Source organism: Struthio camelus, chromosome 2, assembly GCF_040807025.1.
Source record: "Struthio camelus isolate bStrCam1 chromosome 2, bStrCam1.hap1, whole genome shotgun sequence".
NCBI lineage: Eukaryota > Metazoa > Chordata > Aves > Struthioniformes > Struthionidae > Struthio > Struthio camelus.
In genome coordinates, this window is record NC_090943.1 from 16792542 (window position 1) to 16813736 (window position 21195).

The 21195-nt window shown below is 41.5% G+C and overlaps 1 long non-coding RNA gene across 9 annotated transcripts in view; it reads right to left on the bottom strand.

The window, feature by feature from the left end:
* The window catches only part of LOC138066288 (uncharacterized), a 79457-nt gene extending 58683 nt beyond the window's left edge, over window positions 1-20774 (bottom strand). For 3 of the 9 annotated variants that reach the window (XR_011139568.1, XR_011139570.1, XR_011139563.1), the window contains exons 1-2: window positions 20631-20774; window positions 16482-16558 (exon numbers count right to left, since the gene is read on the bottom strand). This is a non-coding gene — a long non-coding RNA (uncharacterized lncRNA). Of the gene's footprint in view, window positions 1-16481; window positions 17780-18569; window positions 18701-19533; window positions 20409-20541 lie in introns of those variants that run through there. The other 6 variants (XR_011139571.1, XR_011139565.1, XR_011139564.1 and 3 more) reach the window with 5 other exon arrangements.
* Window positions 20775-21195: the final 421 nt, after the last annotated feature.

Below are 21195 nucleotides of genomic sequence, written 5' to 3' on the forward strand. Positions count from 1 at the left end.
TGTTGATCTATTTACACCATCTCCCCAGATAGCAGGAGCTACGCCAGCAAACACTCTTTTCTGTAACCATATGTGCGTCTGCAACGTATGCGGCATACCGGTGGTAACTGCGGGTGTCACACTGTTTCTGGGAGCAAAATTTTGTAGCATGAGCCAAACCACAGAAAGAGTAACTACCTCCAAAGCTGTTTGGGCTGTCTCGTGAGTTAAATCATTTTTCTTTGTCCTTCTGTTTACATCTTTACCCTGTGTTGCCAAGCAACTGCAAGAGGACAGTTAATGGCGAAGCTCCCCTTTCAGACCAGGCAGGTAGCAGGTCTCTGAATGGAGGGGATCCGGTGTGGAAAAGACAAGGACTGAGAAAAAAAAGCTTACGGTCACTTGGATCTTTTTGCCTTTTCCATGCATCCTAGAAAGAGAAGATGCTGCAGCAGAGAGAGCCAAAGAAGGGCTTCCCTGTGCCTAGTTTATTACCATGTCAGTTCAAGGGAACCGAACCCAACAGCAATCTGTGAACAGAAAGATGGCAAAAGGAAAATGTCATAACACCAGTGATTTCGGCTCCAAACTATCCTGCCAGCACGATTTCTGCTCTGAAGAAAAATCTTGACGCAGTCAAACCACTCATAGCCTTAGCCTCTGCAGCCCAAGGAAGAGCCTCTGCTTGGATTAAATCACACTAAGATATAAAGGATGCCACAGCTTCCTGCCAAAACTACCCACTGCACCTTTCAGATGATAAATTCAAAGCCCACAATATCCCTGTGATTTGAGATGTGTTTTTTTCAGGCTGGAAGATTCAGAGTTTTAATAGTAAAAAGAGGCGCCAAGACACGAGGAGCCTCCCTCCTCGTACATGCTCCCACCCCTCAGCTGGCACAAACTGACCGACCAGTCACAAGACTTGAGCAGTCCTGACCATTTGGCTTTCTACCCACCATGACTGTCTTTTCTTTCAGGAATTATTATTATCCTAGTCCTGTTTCCACGTATGCACCTCCTCAAGGCTGGGATTTCAAAGGCCTTGTGTTACTTCTAATTACATGCTTCATTTTCTAAACTCTTGGGTTGAGAAGGTATTAATTAGATTGGCCTAGTTACTAATAATCCAACTCCTGATTTTATTATGTCTTGTGTATTTGGCATTTCTCCCAGGAGCTCACCTGCTGGACTCTCGACACTGCACAGGGACATCTCTAGCTCTCTTGGCAGAGAAGGAAACCTGGGAAAGTTGAAGCATTTGTATCTAAAGATTCAGAAAAGCACCAAAAAGGTATTAGTTAAAAACAAGCCTCTGAGTTGTTAAGCCAATCCAATGGCATTAGAAGCATGGCTTGACTTTTTAATACCCATGACCAGCATTACTAAGTTTAAAGGCTGATCTGATGACATGGCAGTTCCTGTGTTTCTATCTAGTCTAGTACCCTGTCTCTGAGAAATGCTAACTCCAGCAGCTTCAGAGGACAAGAGAAGAAACCTCCAACATTCAGGTGGCACAATCTACCGCATAAAAACATTTTCCAGATCTATAAAAGCAAAAGACTGATTATTGAAGACAAGAGCTGTCTGTAACATATGCCCCATATGCAATAATAGCATATTACTTACAGGTTATGTGCATTAAAGATCAAAAAGTCTTTGCTTTATCATTAAGGGCACCACAGAATTTTAGGGGCCACAGAATTCTACACAGGGGCAACAACTGTCCTATCCACTGCCCTTCATATCGCACGTGCACTCTCTCTTTCTCTCTCCTTCCTTCCCTTTTCCTGAACACAGTAAAGCTTAAGTTATTTAACCTAACAAAGTAAATACAGTTTTGAGTTAGAAGACATAGGCAAAGCTACTGCAAGCTTAAAATCAAGTATCTCAGCTCCAACTATAGAAAGCCATCGATGTGCCAATATGACAATGTAATTGTATCACACTCCACCTCACATTACTAATATGGTATAATATTTCCTACTTTGTATACTATTATCAAATATTTTCTTCTATTTTGATACTGTTTGATTTTTTTGTAAATGAAAGTATTTGTGGGCATATATATTGTGTATATATACATGTACAATTATATATACATATATTTTTACATATGACAGCCTCTTAGTTCTTCTACTTGTAAACAGGAAATTACAGCGTAGATGTTTCTTCTAAGATCTCAAATAAGGTTCACACATATGTGTATATGTGCGTATATAAATATATATGTGTGTGTGCATGTGTTTCTGTACATAATAGTTGTTAAAACCTATGGTTTTCACCCTTGTATTTCTGTGTGACAAGATGTATTCACACCTGACAAGCCTCTTTAGTAGAAAAGACAATAATATATTTTTCTCTACAAGCACTCTGTTTCTTCAGAGTCATCTAACCACTGTTATAGCCTTCCTGGGTCATTGCTAACCTACCTGGATTAATATTAATTATATATTAATAAGAATATTCTGTGACAGAACAGAGTGATTCTAGTGAGACAACAGGCAGATCAAATTGGATCTTTAGCTGTACTTTAAAATATGAGAAATATTTCATATAAGGCTACTGAAGCTAAGAGGGCTAGGAGTACATTGTGCTGGTCTCTGTCCTCCCCTAAGAGGCATGAGATAATGCACTGACAGGAAACCATCATGCAAATACAAGCACAGAGCTCAAGCAAAGCATCCCATGGGTTTTGCATTAATCTTTCTGCATCCTCCCACACACTGCTTTGTAATGGACAAACAGCTCAGTGTGCATGACCACGTTTCTGTTACGCATAGGCCGCTTGTCTACAGGTGGAGACGGCAATATTAGGCTTTATTGGTAAGCTATCCTCATGAGCCAGAAGCATCAAAGAAGATCACCTCCAAAGAGATCAAACTTCATTTGGAGAGGCCTGTGCACCTGGGCCATTGCCACAAGAGTGCAGAGAAAACAACAGGCTACCACTAAAGTAACTTCTGGAATAGAACAAGAAATAAGTCCTTGCAAAGCCTGCCATGCTATTGCTTCGCTCTGCTGGCTGGCAGGCAGCAATCAGCGGCCCATGTTCCTGGGAGCTTGAGCTGGAAAGCCTTATGGTGCTTAGGAGATATGGGCAGCTACGCAGACTGTGAAAAAAATAAGATGCAGCTTCTCTAATCTAAAGGATTTATACTCATCAATGAAATGCATACATCAGTGACTAATATACTATCTGTGGCCCAGGCACATTACAAAACGCTGCAGGAAACTCAGCCTCCTCTGATGGACAAGATACTTTCTTCAGGTGGTATTTGGAGATGAGACTTTGGATTGTGTGGAACTAGTGGGACCCTAGGGATGACATACAGAAAAGTGCCTGTTATCTACATGTGGCACCTTTTTGTGTTCTGCAGAGAATTTTACCCATCTCCTGATATATACTGTACAAAAAACTTTGTGTTCTGCAGAGAATTTTACCCATCTCCTGATATGTACTGTACAAAAAACTTTGGTGCTCAGTCCCTTCTTGCCATTTCTTCCCATTGGCTTCTCATGTCAGTAATTTTAAATTTGTTGTAGGACACCGATACAAAAAAATTGCTGCCCCACTGCTGTTTGAACCTCCCTATCTTTGTTGCATTTTTCCCCAGAAAGGCAGTTGGTTAACACTGTAGCTGGGGAATCAAGAGATTTGCTCTATTCCCAGTTGTCTGCGCCTCTGACGTCGTGGTCTCAGGCCTCTCACTTGCCTTCCCTGTTTGTAATGCCTGCAGGCATTTGGTGGGACTCACTGGTAACATTTGATACAATAACAACCCCATATAAATACCAAGATTTTTAATAGCAAGGAACTGTCTATATGCCATATGGCATTGATATTGATATATCAATAAACTCCTCCCTAACTGCAGCAGATGCTCAAGTTCGTAGTTTAACCATACAGTACAATGTGCTGTTGTGTCCTTTTTTTGTGAACAAGCCAGCTGCTTTTTCACAACATATTGGCAGAAATATGGTGCTATTCAGCCAGAGAAAGCAAACTTTACCTCCACTACAGATGACCCTCTATAGCACTGCTTTTTAAATCTTAATTTCTTAAAGCTGATTAATTTGGACAAAAGATTTGCCTACTGATATCTACTGGATGATCAGATATTCCTGGAACTGAGGCTGCTATATCATCCAGGAATATGAAACTTCCCTAATGTCACAATTATATTTTTATTATTTCTTTTTACAATACCATTAGACAAAGGAAACAACTTAGTGATTTTCATTTTTCCTCCATGAACTATTTTTTGCCTTTTTCTCTTCTCTATTCAGTCTCATTCTTCATCTTTCATTTCCTCAGAGAGCAAACAGTGCTAACCTGCTCTCCTACTTCCCTCATTAAATGTAATTGTAATTATTTTTACTTCACCCCTACCCATTAGTTCTCTAAAGTTCTTTTCCAACGGCATAATATTAACACCTCACTACCCTAATCGTTCTCTGTTGCAAATATCACGGCCTAATTTTAGCACTTGAATCTTTGCTCTTTGATCCCTTAATTGGTCGCTCGGGTTGAATTCCTGAGCAGCTACGCTCTCTTATTACTAAACTCCCCAGTAATTCGCAACACTAGCTTCTAACTCTCCCCACCTGTCTGTTTTTCTGGGTGTGCTCTCACAAGTGGCTTAAACCACCTGAAGACTGTGTGGCCACTAAAAAGGGCTCATCTTGCCATCCTCAGAGCCGCGGTTGCCTGTCCCCACCCCAGCGCTTGCGCTGGCATTACCACTTGGGCAACCACCCTGGCAACCAGACCACAAAGCTCCTCTTTCGGTTCTGTGCCTTGCCTTTGCAGGGTAAGCTTTCAGGCAGGTCTGTTAACGGCTGCACAAGGGAAACGTAGGGTTACAAGCAGAGAGAGACGGGCAGGATTGCCTCCTTCGGCCTCGGGGCATACCTGCTCTACCATGTAGAGCATGAAAGTGCTGCTTGATCGCTGCAAAGGCTGCACAGTGCCAGGGAGAAAGGTGCATTTAAATGCTCCCCAAAGACCACTTTTCTCTATTAATCACAGTCAGAATTTTGCATGGGGAATGAGCTACCCTTTCGGGGAGGGGGCTGCTGCTTGCTCCACTGAACTATTGAACCTAGCCAGGCCTTCCATTCAGGCAAAAGTAAAACACCGCCACAAGAAACGGACACATCTTGCAGTCCTTAGTCATCCACTTCAGCGGGAGCTTATCTGGAGCAGGGAGGGAAAACTGTTAACGAATATATCTAAAAATAAATACAAGGGTTTCCTGACATTGTTTTCTGGTCTTCTCAATTCCCCTTATGAGGGAAAAAGAGCAGTGGGATTCAAACTGCATTTTAGTTTGTTGATAAACTTCAGACCCCAAGAAAATACACAAGTAACAACAGGATTCAGAAATAAGAGTGTCTTAATTGTAGCCATGATGACCCTCACTTCTATTGTTCCTGTTTTTGTGGGAGAGAAGAGAAATCACTCACCATCACCAACACCTCTTCAAATTTTTCATTACAAAGTTAGGTAAGATCTTAACACTTACAGGGTTATTTTTCCTCCAAAAAAGTAGACCATTTTTATAAAAGAAACCAGCATGCCACATTTATAGGTAACCTCTTAAACTCCTACATGTCAGAGAATATAATGAAAGCTCTAATTGTTTCTTTCAGTATCTTCAGGGGATCTGTCAGTAATTCTCCCACATCTGCAGCAGCCAAATACGCAACTTTTCCAGTAACGTATCTATCTATGTCATAGGACAGGCATAAAAAAGGAGAGACAATATTGATCTTTCAGAAATCTATACAAAAACTATCTGGGTTCACCTGTCTTGAATACCATAATTATAGAACACAGCTCTGGCTGTTAGATTCCTTAATCCATGCTGAAAGCTCGTAGTTTGAGTATTTATTTTATCTTTCAGACAAAAGTATTTCATTGCAAACTGCCTTAGAGAACTCCACAAGTTTTCCTAATGGTTTATAAAAGTGAAAATTCCTTTTCTAATTGTCTCCACTTTTTTCTGCTGTAAAAGATATATGTAACGGGCAAGTTCCATGGGGATCTGGAGGTATCTGGGATCTGGCGTACCAATGTAGCAGTCACTGGGGAGATAATATGATATGAATAAATCATGAGATATATATATGATATAAATCATGAAATTCATTTCATTATACGAAACGAATAAAGAAGAAACAAAGTGCTGGGCTAGTTGATGCTAATGGCTTGCAAACTTGGGCTGACGCTGCTACAACAGACTGCCCATGTGCCAACTGCTGTAATAAACCTGGGCTGCTTCATTAGAGTCCTTAGAGCAGCGGGAAATTCACTTCTGCTGCATCACCTCTCAAAAGAGAATGACTACAATTAAAAACAAAACCAAAATGAATACAATATAACCAGCAGGATACACTTACTTGAGTTGTTTTGCTATTCTTATCACTCTTGACTTCATTTTACATAGTTTGAGATCCCAAAGGATCATTAGTTCACCTTGTCTGACCTTCAGTACACTGGAGGAAAATATAATTGACTCACAACCTTAAGGCAAAGATATTTGCCGAAGATATTTGGATGAAAGCTTTCCAGTCTAAGGAACAAGGCGCAGTTTAACTGATGTGGTATGCCAGTGTGCCTCGCTCCTGGGACTGCTCCTCACCGTGCTTGTTGCTGCCCAGGCGCTGGCTCTGCTCCTGCAGCTCTCCCCTCTGCAGGTGCCGGCAGCAGCTCCCCATGGCGCTCCTGGCCTTCCCGCTCCATGGGGACACTCAGCACTGAGACGTGGGCACGGGCCCTCAGCTCGCAGGGAAGTCCTCAGAGGTCTCACCCACTGCCTGCACCTCGCAAAACACAATTTCTTCTACGTTCTGCCTGGCCTTTCCTTTTCCCATGGTTGGCTTCACACAACAGTCAGAAACTGCACACCTTGGCCACACTTAGACAGTTAACTGGATTTCTGTGCACTATTGTGCCTACAAATTTTTCCTCGCTCACAGGGTAAGAGGAATGAGTTTCTAAAGCAGTAACACAACAGATGAAGACAAGCACATTTCAAGCCTGCCCAGCGGTCTTTTCCATTTCTCTCCCCTTCTCTCTGCTGACCACCACAGAATGTGCCTCCTTGTTCGGGCTCCTTCTCTCTGTAATATTTTCCTGAGCAAGGGTGGGGAGCTGCCTTCACATCAGGCCTGAGACACAGGGTTTGCAGATCTGTTACTTCATATGTGGCATTTTTTAGAACATACTTTACTGGATCAGTTCATGAGATGATTCAGATAACTCTTAACAACAACATAAAATTGTAAAAAAAGGTAATAGTGGCCATCTAATCTGGTATCATTATCTCTCCCAGTTTTGTGAAGATCCTAAAGAGAATGAGGAATGAGATAGATTCTTCTGGGATCTCGCATCCTTTTAGCCTCGGTGAGCAGCTATGTATCGCCGCTCTGATTTCTGCTAGGAAGAAATTACTGATGCCCAGAGCGACAGCGCTGAGTTATCAGCTCCTCCTTCATCCTTCCGTTCCTACCCGTTGAGTCACACAGCTTCTGTTGTTAGGGGGTAGAGTGCCCCAAACACCAGGTAAAGATGCTATCAGTATCATTTTTGTCTAAGTATCCTGTTTGGTCCATTTTTCTTCTAGGTTCTGCCCTCTCTGTGACTTTTCCATGACCTTCCTACTTGCTCTGTGTGAGCGCCTCTGGTTATTGTGCGTGTACGCTCAGATGCTTTCCTGTTGTTACTTTACCTTGACCTGCTGTGTGTGCGCTCAGCAGACAAAATACAAATGGGAGAAGGCAGAAGTTGTGGTCAAAATGCATTAGTTGGGAAGAACACTCTATCTAAGGAACAGGGGAATGAAAAAGTTTTCAAACCCCAAAACAGTCCTTGAGAGAACAGGGTATGTCTACAACTTCCCATTTTTCTTCTGATGTAGTTTAACGTGACAGTTCACCTTGCAGAGTAGATCTGAGCGCTGTCCTTCACCACTCTGTTCTGTGAACATCAGCTCAGGCAAGGGGCTAGATAGTATATAAACTGTTACTAGAGACGACTGTGGATAATATTCATCTACATAAAAAAAAGCAAATGACCTGGAAATGAATTCGAGTAGGCAATACCTTTTTGGGTAAAACACAATGCTTGCCGTCTCCTTCCTGTGCCTTTCTGCAGAACGTCCTGCAGCTGCCAAAATTTGTTTGAATTTTCACTCTCCATCCCACCAGCTACAAACTCTTTGTTTCACTTGTGTATAATGTATATCTGGATGACAGAGCAGAGCTAGTGTGTTCTCAGTGGGGTACAACACAAAGAAAGGAACCAGCCAGCCCAAGAAGGAGCTATCTCCTTTACATTAATTTAGCCACCCAGCACAAGCTCAAATCCCTTCTCTGGCTCCTGCTCATCTTCTGATGAAATAATTACTTGATCAAGCTCCGGTACCTCAAAGATCAAATTTGATCTGTGAACCATGATGTGCTTTTGGGACAGCGAAATTTTTACAGTCAGGACAAAGCACATACAGCTGGGAACCAAACATTTTTTAATGCTGGACACTGGCTACAGACATTCTTCTTCATGAGAAGAGACTGGTCTGAAATCTGACCATATTCAGGAAACATTACAAAGTTTCCTTGAGAAAGATATCATTCACAGAAATCCCTTTCTAGTCCCACCTCCCAGCAAAAACATAACATCAGAAACGTTATCCGATATGGATAGCAGATTCTGTAAAGGCAGAAGCGTCAAAGACTTCAGGACTTTGCTGTTAATTTTCCATAGAAGATACTTATATACTACAGTATTGAATAAAATGAATGGACACACATACAGAGCCTGGCCTGGGGGCCAGAAAAAAATGGTTCCATTCCAGATCGCTTTTGCCCATCTTTGGGAATGTCTCTTCACCTCCTTGTGCCTCTTCTTTACTTCCAGAGCTAACTGTCAAATACTTTGGTTCTTCAGGGCCAGTAAGAGGGAAAAGCATTACTTTTAACACTAATCTAACTAAGAATACACATAGAAAACAGATCCACAGAGAAGATGTTATACTCTTTATTAATTTAGTTTAAAAGTTTTAGAGCTAAACAGAATTTTGGGGACTATTTGCTAAAAAGCAATGAATATGCTTTAAAGCTGCAATGCACCATTGTGATAGGGCCCTGTAGGAGGTCAAATTAGATTAACTATTGGGATTCCCTGAATTAATCCTAGATTTAAAAATATAGCTTGCCAAAATTTATTATAAGCCTGTGCTAATTATCTTCCCTACTGAATCGCACTTTTAGCTGATAAAATTGAAATAAAATGTTGTAGTTCTATATAAAATGGAACACAATAAACCATTTGTTCCTTCTCTCAGAAAACATTAAATTTACTGGTTAAAATTCACACCAAATTGTAAAGAGAGATTTTTGTTGCCGTGATGCCTTTAAAAATAGACAAATACATATAGTGTTGGCATTATTGAAAACTTGTTTAGAAACCTGGTTTGTATCCAAAGTCAGTTAATCTCTTTCCAAAACGCATTATAAATAAGAATTGATTTGGTAACATTTTAAAATTGTGTTATCAAGAAAGCCAGGTCTAAACATACCATTTTAACTTGATTTGCCATTTCTCATTATCATTTTACTATTTATTTTGTCCCATTTTTCAATTGAATGACTTAAGTATTGCCCTTGAGATGCTCCTATTTATAGCATATCTTAGAATTTATTGGGTTCACAAAAATTCAGTCGATGATGTTGACCTTTACAAGAAAGAATCACTCAGACTCCTTAATTCCATTTCACTGCATTGCAGTAGTAGCTATCTTTCTCTATTTTATCTAAATTTTACTTACTAATTTCACTATTCTAAGGCTGTATCAAATCAAAGGCTATTTTTTAGTTCTAGTTTTTTTCATAGCTTCTTTAGGTAAATGCAAATTTTCTGCTTTTGTAGTTTTCATTGAAAACTTAGCATAACAGACAAATTATCTAAGAAAAATAAGGTAGTTATTGAACTCCAATTGTAAGGTATATTCTGCAAAGACAAAGAAGCCTTACCTTCCAGAAAGGCATGGCCACGTTCAATCTAGTGCTAAGAATCAAACTGAAAGAGTGACCATCTTGGTCACCTTACAATAATGTGAGTTCTCTATTCCAAAATGATTAGGAAGACTGGGAGCACTGGAAATACCAGCACACACGCACACAAAAAAAAAAAACCCAGCAAAACTGAATTAACTTAGTAGATTAAGAAGAGGTTAAATAAAATGTCAGTATAGGCAGGAACATACACCACTGAAAAGCTTCAGCATACAGCATACAGAATAGCTGGCATGACTACTGACTCACAAAAAAGAAGGTGATGGCAGGTTAATTAACCACATTTCATCTATCTGTAGAAAGATCACAAAAGGAGCACAAACCCAGAAATGGTAGTAAAAGCTGCCACACTTTAACGTTCAAAGCAGGAATTGTCACTGAGTTTGTTTGTGATTTCTGTTACTAACTGCTGACTGTTTCTTTCTGGGGTCCAGGAGTATAGGGTCAGTGAGCAAAGACTGAACACAGAGGCTCACTTAACAAATCAAGGGAAGCTAGACAGTCCACAAGCCCAGACAGAATCAGAATATTTACTCAGTCAGAGCCAAATTCAAAAGCAAAAGCTCCAATGCAGCTACAGAATGCACAGAAGAGGTAGGTATTTACCCTGGTCATAAGGAGATTTTGTCACTATAGGAGCATCAGGGGAGCTCATAATTCCAGATTTTCCTCTCACCTTCTTACTGATTGTAAAAAAAGCTCCAGAGGAGTTTTCTTTCTGCAAACATAACATCCTTTCTGTTTTGCAGGGCATCTCTGCTGCCCAGAGTTATCCCATGACCGTAGATGCTAAGACATCTGCAGATCATGCCACCTGGGAAATGGAGGTGAGGGGGCAGGTGAGTGTCCCAGCCCCCCTGGGCACCTGGTGCCACTGAGGCACCTCGATGCAAATGAAGCAAGGTCCAGGCGTAGAATCTGGAAAGCTCTCTCATCCCCACCAGTTTAGACACAGCCAAACTTACCTGTTTACAGCTGGCCTTTGCAGTCAAATGGACACTGCCCTGCAGACTCAGGGGGGACTCATAACCATGTGTAGTGTGTGTTGCTCTATGAACAACCTAATAATTGCAATAATCAAAATTATAGTTCTCAGGGTCTACTGGATAACACCAAATCCGTTTATTACCATATAAGACAGGCATAAAAGATAAGGTTTGTTCCATTTGGTCATACTCAGATTAAAATAGAGATCTGCAATAATGAAACTGCAATAGAAAAACGCAAGGCAGGAATATACACTTCTAGGTTATACTTATCAGCCTAGACTTCCCTAGATGCTTGTGCACAAGAGAGAGCTCATGAGGCCAGGCCATTCATCTCCTCACCCTGAGGGCTGGAGCATTTCAGAAAGGACAACATCTTCCCTGGTCCTACGGTTAGAGACGGCTGCCCCTACACGTCACCTTTGCTACACCAGAAACTCTCTTCCTTTCCCATAAGGGTTTGCCACTTCATTTTCTGTCATTAATCACATGGCAGTGTGAGAAACTAGGTTATTTTCCTTTCCACTTATTCTTGATGTTCCATGAGTCACATATCCATTGGATCCCTCAGCTAGTTTTCCCCAGGGGGGTATCTGTAGGGAGGTGAAAAGGAAAGGAGGGTGAAATTTGTCATCTAATGGACAAAAGTCTCTGGAGTGCACTATTTATGGGATATGTATACCTTCTCCCTGACCTTGCCTTCTTTGCACATATATATCCCCTGGAATTTATTAACGATGAATACATTGGGCGCCAGGTGCATTATGAAGTGCCTAGAAAATGTATTTTAATAAAATATCCAAACAGCATGTCCAAATAATGCCTGCAATGTCCCCATATGTCTCACTACACAGATCACACATCTTAGTATGTCCTGATAGTATGACCTGCAAAAAGTATCATCAGCTATACTCATTAACACTTAAGATAAGACAAAAAAAGCAAGCTACTATTAAGCGCTTTCAGTTGTAGAACTGTTCTGTTTGCTGTTTAAGAGTATAATATTTTAATTAAGATTTTTTTTCCCCATTATGGAAATAATTTTGAAGCAATTTTCCTCCTGGTTGCTTAGGCAGGTTCATTACAATGCAATGCAATTTACCCAGCTGGACAGGTCTGCAGGTGGCCAGAAACCCATTAGAGAGGCATCTACCTACTACAGGGGAAACTAATATTCAGGAGACAGGAAATCTCACTGGGACTTCGATTTTGCCAGGCATTAACACAGTTGACTGGGTAGCAGGTGGCTGGAAGCATAAATATCCCCGTAACTTATTTATTAGGGCTCCCTAGCCTCCCTCCTTCTAGAATTATAACATGCTCTTGGCATTGATAAACCCCAGCAAGGGCACACTACAGCGACTCTAGTAGCAAAGTCTTGATAAATATATTTTATCTATTTGACCTGAACTCTTTGAGCTACTCTAGGGGCCTGTGTGGATTTTTTTTTCTGAGGAGGAGAAAATAAAGTATTCCTGTGATGCAAACCTTCTCATTTAGAAGTAATATATAAAGGCCTGTCTCCCTGAACAGAATAAGAGTCAAAGAGGAATTACTTTCTTTTGTCACACTTCCAAGCCTCTCTTCAGCCAATTCTCTACTTGAAAAGCTCTCCATCAACTTTTTTCCCTATGCCATAATCTGTTTTCCTCCGTGGCTTTTTCTCCCCTCTCTCTGCATGTTTCCATGACGTTTTTCTCTCCCATTAAAACCCCAGCCCCTGTGTTCAATCCCATGAAAAGTTCTGGAGGCATAAAGTTCAGCTTTGGCTCAGGGCTCAGCATATGTCTCCGTATTGTTTATGTTTCAGCTATCTGGGGCCACAAAGGGGCTCAACTGTATTTTACACTTCCGCTGAAGAAAAACTCATTGCCACACACCAGCTCAAAAGAGGTTCTGCTCTGCATGTGATGAGAACATAGAAAAGAAGAACATTTTCTAACCATTTATCTCTTTCCCTCATTTTCATCAATGTTTAAGGGAAAGCTGGGAGGAAAAGCATAAAAAACCCACTCTCATGAGTGTTTTGGGGCTAGTTATTCAAATGCCCTAAAATTTTCTGAAAATTGCAGCGTCAGTTCCCAAACACCAAAGCCTGCAATCTCACGCGTAGCAGCTTGTGAATCGGCATTCACAGCAACCTCAGTTTCATGACACACACGTTCGGCCAGAGCAAAGCAGAAATGTTTCATTTAGACGTTTGTCCATAGTTCACCTAGGACTACTTCATAATCTCTCTCCAGCATGGTGACTACACATGCCATCTGTGGCTGGTCTGTGGATTTGTGTAGGATGTGATAGGCTCATTACTGGAGCCCCATGCTGAAAGGATCCCTGCTGCTTGGCTAGCGCTGCATTTCCTCCCGCTTTGCCTTGTGCCATGCACATCGCTTGTCATACAACCTGGCTCACATATTGCAGACGAAGATCCTGGGAAGGCCTGGGAGCACCTGGACAGCTGCAGTGTTCATCTTTCAAGCTTCAGCTTCTCAAAAATGCACTGCCCTAAATAAAGAAATACTGCAAAATAAAGAAATACTTCTCCCTGCCCGCTCCCTGCTACCACTCACACACTTTTTCCTGGAATTCATAGTCTCCAAGTAAGCGGCAGATCCAGAAAGTTGATATAGTTACTGTAAGTGGTTTGAAGAATGGATGTGTGCATCTTATGTCTGCTTTCAAGAATTTTCATTAATAAATAAACACGTCCATAAATATGCTGAATAAAATAGACGCAAGGGAGACCTGCATTTCAGCCTCTCAGAACCAGGAAAAACAAGAAAGCATTTCTTTTCAGAGTCTTCCTGTAAATTACATGGGAGAGCCGCATAAATCTTCCGCGACCTGGTTTAGCCATATGCTGTATTTTCCTGTTAAAATATTCACACACAATTAAATATCCACAGCAAAGATCCTGGAAAGCTAGGAGTCTGGCTCAGAAACAAGCGCCTTCTCTCTCACGATACAAGTTGCAAGACTCTCTAAAATGGCCAGTGTAGATTTAATCTACTGAAAACTAGCTTGAACTTAATGTCATTTTCTTTGTCCTTTCTGCATAATCATTCCTTCTTTTCTCCATTAAAGCCAGCACAAAGAAACCCTTTACACTTGTGTTTTTCTCAGTCCTTTAGTACCACACTCTGTTCCTAGGCAAATCCTGCAATCCTTGCTCACATATATCTCATCTTAATGACAGTGTAAGGCCTTTTAAATTGGGCCTTTAAATAATACACTAAACCACAAATATAGAACCATTGCAATAAAATAATATTAGGTATTCAGGCACTAGGGCAATAAGAGGTTAGACAAATAGACATACTTCTAAAGCCACTTAAGATACAATTGCAAAGGAAATGTTACCAGCTATGTTTTCTAAAAACAAAACAAAAAAATGTTTCTTCAGTACCTTTCATTGCCTTCCTTTCACGTGGAAGAGTAAAGGGCCATTTTGCGGCCTCTTGTTCCCAGTGAAAATGTCTCCATCAGCCTCAGCGGCTCTTGGATTTGACCCCAAAACTTTCTCTTCGGATCTGCGTTGTGTAAATGAGCAGCCGTTCTCCTTGGGAAAACACAGCACTAACAAATGTCTTCCAGTGCCCTGCTGCTCTTTGCCTGCATAACAGCGCTCAGTTGTGAGACGGGGTCACCACGATGCCGTGACTATGTCGAGCCCTGAGCTCGCGTTTCTTGGCCCGTTGGAGCTGCCCAGAGAGGGGCAAACTCCACAGCGTTTCACTCCACTCCTCCGCACAGCTGGAGGAGAGCACCTTGCTGGGACTGCGTTGAGTTCGGAGCCAGACGTCACTCGTGTTTCCCGCCTGAGAGTCAGCGGGCACCACCCGCAGTCAGGACGGGGAGCAGGTCCCACAGACTTTTCTTCACTTGTTCTCCTGCGTGTCTTGCCTCACCCGCTGTACGGTGGCAGCAGGAGAGAGGGAGATGTTCCTCACCTCAGACTGTCCTGCAGGCCAGCTAGAAGTGAAGGCACCAGGCCTAGGAAGCAGTAGGTGTTTCTAAGCAAACACCCTGTTTCTGAACAGCGTCCTGAGCAGTTCCAAGGCAAACAAAGCCTCATACCCTCAGCAAACAGCGCCTACCCTCAGAAAAAACCCAATGTACTTAACACGAAATAATCATGAGACCAAGTCCAAATGGAGCCATGTGTCTGGCACCTCTTCACTATCAGAAGCATCCTGAGACTTAGGGCTTCATGTTGGCTGGTCTCCAAGCATTTTGTTCCACATGAAGGAGACCTAAAGCAACCTTCTATGCTCCCTACTTAAGCAGGAGAAAGGACATTTCAGTAACATGCTCAACATAGGTCTTCAGGGGCACTCTCTGTCTCTACAGCAATTCCATAAGCGTGTGTTCCTAATTTCAGCAGTGTGAATCTCCCCTGAGCTGCCCTGCTGCCTGCCCCCCCCCCCCCCCCCCCAAGACTAAACACCCACTGCTAAGGTGTTGGACTGCCAAAATAATGGTGGCAGGTGATCAGAATTTGGCCTAATACCACATAAAAAAACCTGTAGATGAATCACCCACAGAAATGTATTTGGCTTAATTATCTGGTAGGAAAAACATCTTTGGTCATGATGTTTGTGAAGTTAATGCAAGCTGAAACATGTGGTGCAGGCTATACAATGTGCTTATTTCTTCTTTAATATGTTTTATCTTAATCTTTTCTCTTTTTAAGTCTTTCTATTACTTTTTTCCCCCTTTGTATTACAGCAAAAGTATTGTTTACTATCTCATTAAGCTTAACAGAGAAATTAAAATCCTGAGAGCAATCACAAGCTCCATTAGACCACACTGGCAATATATGGCTTTAATTATTTTCTTTTTTTCATGGAGAACTCTCATACTGGAGCTGAGTAATAGAGCGTTCGTGACATCTTGCTACAAATTCTCAAGTGTGAGGGTGTGTAGTGAGAATTTGGCTGGGGAGGGTGGTTGGAGAGGCAGGGGAAGGCAGAACAGTTCTTTGTATTTTATTTTTTTAAGGAGAAGAATCTTGGGGAAATATTTTTATATGCCACATATGCAAAAAGCACTTCCATCTTTAATGTCATCTGTTCAGAATTACATATTCAGCACACACTAACATCTAAATCAGGTCATTAGTTACTTCTTGCAATAATAATCATATTTTTAAAAAACTTTTAAGCAGTTTTGAGCTGATAGATTTACATAGCACTTAATTTTTAAGCCATATTCTGCTATTCCTGTATTTGCTGTTTAGCCTGTCTTATGGCACAGTAAAAAGTGCTGCCATCTGGCAGAACAATCACAAGCTTCCAAATCAGAATATAGTTCTATACTTTGGCTGTTTTCCTGGCAAAGCTTGTGTCCCAAAATATGAGTTCTACTTACAAGCTAGAAAATATTTCCCAACATATTTAGAGCTAAAAAACTTCAGTACGAAGTGTCTCTTCTTACCAACTCATGCTTCATTGCAAGGAAAAATAGGCCTCAGTATCCTTAATGTTCTTGGCTTTCACTTCATCAAGGCTTTTCTGTTGAAACATTCAATATTGTAGATATGAGAATTATTGTGCTAGCAAGATGGTTTTCCTCTTCTGAGGGATCATAAAATAGTGTTATGCATTGAGCGTATCTTTATGCATATCCTACGCAGGAGAGCAAGCTTGCCGAGGTCTAAATCTTGGCCCCTCTTTTTCATCTTTGAGATATTTGCCATTACTTCATCTCCAAAGAATTCCTTTCCTTTTCTCCATTCTCCCCTAAACACACTTACAGGAAGGCTTGAACCCTCCACAAGTCAGTTTAAGGGTATGCATGCGACCTGTGTTTGCCACCCAGAGAAGTTAGCAGATTCGGCATGAAGTTTCAAGGTGGAAAGAGGACAGCCACATTCGGCTTTCCTGCAGGCAGGAGTTTGTTCCCCATGGAGGCATAGGGCAGCTTTGCAGGCATCTGTGAAAGGCTGGGAGAAAAGCTCTTTATTCCTTTAGCTTCCTTACACTTTCCAGATATTTTTCAAACATCAACCAGTCAACTAGATCCTGTGAACTGGCATAACACCATTGACTTTCTGTCAATTCAGCAATAACTTTAGCCCATTGTTTCCATTCCAAACTCTGCTTCCTTAAAACAAATGTAAGCAGCAGTGTATAAAGATGCACAGAACTCCAGAAATTTCCAGAATCACAATTCAATTATCTTACTGCGATCTCTGGATCTCAGGGGCTCGTAGCCCTTGTCACTGAAATCCTAATGGTTAGGAACAGATAACTTAATCACCTTAAAATTAAGGTTTCAGCCTCTGTGTTACCTAGCAATACGTGCATCAAAAGCATTGTTTTAAAAGCCATTTGAAAGCATGGGAAGGTTGCCAGCTATTCAAATAATGTCATAGTTCTGATTTTTTTCCAGCTCCCCTGATATGCCCTCAGAAATTAGACCAATCTTCTAAGGAAGAAAGGCAGCTGGAGTCAAGACATCTCCATTTATGTATCCTGAAAACTTTCAAAGCAATGATGAGCTGTAACTGGTTTCAGGCTGGGCATGTGGGTGCTTCACACCAGGGGCTGAGCATGTCCCCCCACTCTCCACTGCCTAGAGGAGGCAGGTTCACACTGGATCAGATGGACTGGAGATTTATAAACCTCACTTGTGGACAGAGGAGGGTTGTCAGAGTTTCTTTGACATGCCTGCAAGTCTGCCATAACGATGATTCTGTGTCTGCTGTGAGTTCCTCACTCAGAAGGTTTGATCTAAGGGAAGAAGAAAGCCCAGGAAGCAGTGGTCATCCTTGAAAGATTCACTTGCAAGCCCCCATTGAACTACTAGACCATCATTTCTCAGATCTACCTGTCTGCTCCAAGGCTTGTTACCTCTCTCCAAACCAAATCCTTTCTTTCAAATAATTCTTTGCTGGCAGCTCCATCAGTCCCTCCAGGGAGGCTCCAAGTGGGCAAAAAGCAACCCATCTCTTCAAAGTGTTGACAAAACGCACCTGCCCAACTCTCTCAGCATTCTCCCTTCCACCGCTGCTAATAATCCCCTAGACGTTGTCTTAAATAACCTGCTCATTTGAGTTAAAATCCTGTGTTTGTACTGAAATACTGAAGTAGCTCATTAAACTTCCCTTAGATAAATTGTTTAAACTAAGTAAATTCTCCCCTTTCCTCCCCTTGTGTTGCCAGCCTATTGTTTACAGCTAACATTCCAGGCTGCGTGTGATGAAAATGCTGATGTGTTTCCTGAGTTACAGAGCTGAGCTTTATCTCATCTTTCATTTAGGAAACTAGCTGCTTTATCATTTTATACTGCTGTGTGCAATGTTTATTTTTTCCTCTTTATTAATATTGTATAGGAGGATGTGCCCAGCCCCATCAGCTGTTAGTTGCATTGTACATACCGCAGAAAAACAAACAAACAGAAAAAACTAGTTTACATAGTGCAAGAATTTAGGGAAATCTACACAAAGTTCACAAATCCCCTTTGATATTCGAGACATTCTCTAGATATCAGTGCTGATGTATAGCTATGTTCTTCACTCACTATCGTGATGGTGGAGTTTACTTGCTGTTTTTGCTTCCATATTTAAATCAAAAGCCACACAGGATGCAACAGGGAAAACTCCTGCCCTTTGCACAGAGCTAATGATGATCGCCTATTCAGCTGGAGTCCTCCTAGAAAGAAATAATTCCTGCTCAGGTTTCCCTCCATTCATATTCCGGAGAAGAAATTCCTAAGCAGGGACACACCTGATGGATCACGAAGGCAGCAAAGGGGGCTGGGGTTATATTTGAATCTTTTACTAGCTATTATGGTCAATAACACACTAATTGGAAAAGTAAGAGACACAGTCCGTGGTTTAGAGAAGAAGCTATATGTAAGAGAAGAAGGATCCTGAATCCCCAATAGGATTAGGATTTAAATCTAAAGAATTCAGACACGGTAAAGAAAAGGAGGCAGGCATTTATTCTTTTATCTGCAAGATATTTCTTGGCCTAGTTCAAGTCAACTGTATTTTTTAATCATTTTGCAAAGTTTGTTGAACTTTTGCTTCACTTGTTGAAGGAGGTAAGTACTAGGGGAGAAGAAGCACGACAGCATTAGAAAGAGGGTCAGCAGAGGTTGTAGGGGCCGAAAGCAGTGGAGCTGAAAGATGTCGTTGCTGTGAAGGTACCATATGGCCTGTCTCGGGCCTGTGTGAGCTACCTGGGAGGACAGCTTCTAGATCTGAAACGTTCCCACTTGTGATAGGCACAACATTTATTTTCAGTTGCTGCTTATATCAAGTATAATGCATTTTTTCCATGCACGCCGTAGCTTGCCCTGTATTTCTGACAGATCCCCAAAATAAGTTTATTGTACACTTTCAACATCAGGCAGCTAGATTAGTTTTTAGTGATTCTATCAACTGCTGTTCTTGAATGACTCCTTACAGTGCTTTGTAACAGGGAATATTTTTCAGGGTGCTCTTTACCTGTAAGCATAGAATACTCACAACATGCCTTACCGGTGTAGCTTTTCTTTCTGCATTGTTTATCTACATTTGTTTATGTTGACCCTCCTTCGGAAAGAATACCTCTCCAAAATAATTTACATTTACCTAAGCCAAAAGAAAGGAGCCTGATAAAAACGTGGCTTGTCAAAATCCAACCTGACCGTAGATTTACTCCTCAGCTACTCATGTCTGCTTCCTTCTCTCCCCCCATCTGGTAGTATTTTCTTTCTCTAATTCAAGATTTTCAGTTTCATTTAATGTTTCCTTTCGCAACACCTCACTGTCTCATTAATGCACAGAACAATATATGGTTTTAAATGTTTGCCCTGTCATCATCCACAGAAATTACACAAGCAATACCAGAACTAAGCAACGATCCTCATGGCTTATACGTCTGAACTTGGGCCATTTGGATTCAATTTTCTGAATTATCACAGACTTTTTTATATAACCTTGGAGAAGATCAAAGCACCTCGGTGTTACTGCATCCCCTGCAAGTTTATCAGATCTCTAGTCATATTCTGTTTAGGGCAGTTATAATTAGCTGGTTACTAACTGTGCCAACTCCCTCAAAGTATTGAGTTTAGTCAATTTTTGATCAATAAAAACAGACATATTAAAAATGACACATTTTTCTAACCTCAGCTGTTAATCAGAAGGCATATAATGTACATAATAGAATAGTTTAGTGGGTAGACTGTTTCTTCTTGTTGTGATGACAGTACCTCCTGCGGGGCCCCTGGACATGCAGTCCTGAAACAGGATTTGAACTATACCAAATCTATATTCAGACTTTCAGCTGTAGCAGAGGAACATTCAGTTGATTTGCTCTAAGCCAAATTTCTATTCTTCAGACTCAGGGGTTGTCACAGCACTGATTTGATCCTTGTAATATAACAGTGCAACCCCCCCCCCCGGTTGTATTTAAACTGCAGTATCTTTCTATAATCCGCAATAACTGTTGTAGTGCTCCCTGCTCCCACTCTTCCCCTCCTTTCTTCCTTCCCTCCCTTCTCTCACCCCTTGGACCATCAGCCAGCGCAGAGGACGCAGCAGCTTCACAACGCACAGACGCTTTGCACGGGAGGAAAGAAGCGAAGCGGTCTTACCAAACGCAGAGCAGGGGACATCTGTCCTCAGCGTAACGCGCGCACACGAGGCCTTGGGCAATCCTCTGCCGAAAGTTGACTTCATAGCTGGAACGCTAGATGGCACACAGCAACCACTGTATTACTTCTTTTCTGGTTCAGAAACCAAAACTGGTTTCAAAGGAGCAGCCTGGAATGTGCCTGAGTGCAAAACACAAGTATAGGAACGCTATAAAAACCCCCTGGGAACATAACCCTTCCAATAAAACCTCACCCCACTTCCTCCAGCATAATTACCGTTTTTCTATTTATAGCTCTGCCTAACTTGGCAGCTTTGGAAGGTAAACACAGATTTTATTTAGTGCCTTGTTGCGAAGGGAGGGAATACTGTCATTTCAGTACAATAAAAAAATAACAGAGTGGCACAGAGTGTAAAGCCCACTTGGCTCAGCAACATCTAGAATTCAAAAGGCAACTGCTGGGGCAACGCTCAAGGGATAGAATAATCCACCACGCGGATTCTGTTAGAGGATCTGCATTTGAATTTGTAAGTAAAAGCAAGTCCTTACTTCTACTTTTTATATAC